The 1,641-nt window shown below is 53.9% G+C and overlaps 1 long non-coding RNA gene across 1 annotated transcript; it reads left to right on the forward strand.

Moving 5' to 3' along the window:
* Nucleotides 1–6: 6 nt before the first annotated feature.
* LOC105004936 lies at nucleotides 7–1,004 on the forward strand. Its single transcript, XR_827272.1, has 2 exons — nucleotides 7–86; nucleotides 578–1,004. It is a non-coding gene; the product is annotated as an uncharacterized LOC105004936 (long non-coding RNA).
* The last annotated feature ends 637 nt before the right edge of the window (nucleotides 1,005–1,641 follow it).

The raw sequence follows: 1,641 nt of genomic DNA on the forward strand, positions 1-1,641 counted from the left end.
CTTCCCATTGAGCAGTCGTCACCCTTCCCTGCCTGAAGCCGAAGGAGGGGCTGGCTATCCACAGCCCAGGCAGGATCAGGTGTCAGGTTTGTTGAGTTGCTCAACAGCTCCTCACTTGGGCTGATAACATCTGGACACATAGGAGGGTGGGGCGAGATCAGATCCAGTGCCTGGGTGTGGGGACGAACTATCTGATGAGGCAGAGGAAAAAGGCCTACATGCTGAGGTCAGGGATGGGAAAGGAACATCGGCCCTAGGACCAAGTGTGGGTCTGGGGGAGCATGGAGACCCGAAGAGCTTCCCAGGTGGTGCTAGTGGCAAAGAACCCACCTTCCGATGCAGGAGATGTAAGGAGATGCGGGTTCAATCCTTGAGTTGGGAAGACCCGTGGAGGAGGGCATGGCAACCCACTGCAGGATTCTTGCCTGGAGAATCCCATGGACAGAGGAGCCGGTGGGCTACAGTCCACGGGGTTGTGAAGAGTCAGACACGACTGAAGTGACTTAGCACACACGCGCGGAGAGCAGCAAGGGGGTTGTCTGCCCAGGAACTGCCCTGACAGTTGTCTGGTCTGCAGGTGTGGTCAGCCTTCTCTCGCTGGTGGGAAGCCACTGCCTTTCCTGCCACACGTTCCTCACCAAGAGGATCTCCCAGCTCCTGGGTGATGCTGCCCAGACCTCCTCAATACCCAGCACCACCACCCACTTTGGCCAGACTTTGCCGAGGCTTGTCTGTCTTTGGCTCCAGGATGGCCCGCCATCCAGTTGGAGCCACAGATGAAAAGCAATGCCAGTGTCCAGCTGCCCCATGTGCCCAGAACCAGCAGCTCTGGAACCCCAGCCCCCGAGTACATTCTTGCAGTGGGATCATTTCGGGGGAGTGGGGTGGCACTTTGGTTGGCATTTTCCAAGGCCCTCTCCTGCACCCTTTTCCTTTGGGTCACTGGTCTTTTCTTATTGACTGGTTCAAGTTCTCTATACATTAATGATATGAGCCCTGAGTCACATCTTGGTACTATTTTTTGGCCCATTTTGTCACTTGTCTCTTGACTTTGTGGTTTGGGGTTTGCGTTTGACTAGGCAGATGATCTTAGAGTTTGTGTCATCAGACTTTCCAGGGTCTTCCTATTGGTTTCTGGGGTTTCTTGTCGGTTTGTTTGCTGCCAATTGACTTACGGTGATCTTCTCTATTTAAAGTCATCGTGTATAAATTACCCATTGCTGAATAACAAGGGTAAAAACCTGCCTGTCAACACAGGAGACAGAAGAGATGTGGGTTGCGAAGATCCCCTGGAGAAGGAAATGGCAACCCACTCTAGTACTCTTGCCTGGAGAATCCCATGGACAGAGGAGCCTGGCAGGCTACAGTCCATGGGGTCTCAAGGAGTCAGACACGACTGAAGTGACTTAGCATGCAACCATGTGTAGCAAATTACCCCAGATGTAGTGTAGTCCCTTAAAACAACCAGCACTGGTAATCTCCCAGGTGTCTGAAGGACAGAATTCTAGAAGGCCTGGCTGGGGCTTCTGGCCTGGGGTCCATCACAGGCTGCAGTCAAGGCTTCTCTGGGGCCACAGCCCTCTGGTCTGCCTGGGGTGTTGGGGTGGGAGATGGGTAGGCTCTGCTTCTGGAGGGTTCACA

The sequence above is a fragment of the Bison bison genome, unplaced genomic scaffold (genome assembly GCF_000754665.1).
Source record: "Bison bison bison isolate TAMUID 2011002044 unplaced genomic scaffold, Bison_UMD1.0 scf7180017858294, whole genome shotgun sequence".
Classification (NCBI taxonomy): Eukaryota; Metazoa; Chordata; class Mammalia; order Artiodactyla; family Bovidae; genus Bison; species Bison bison.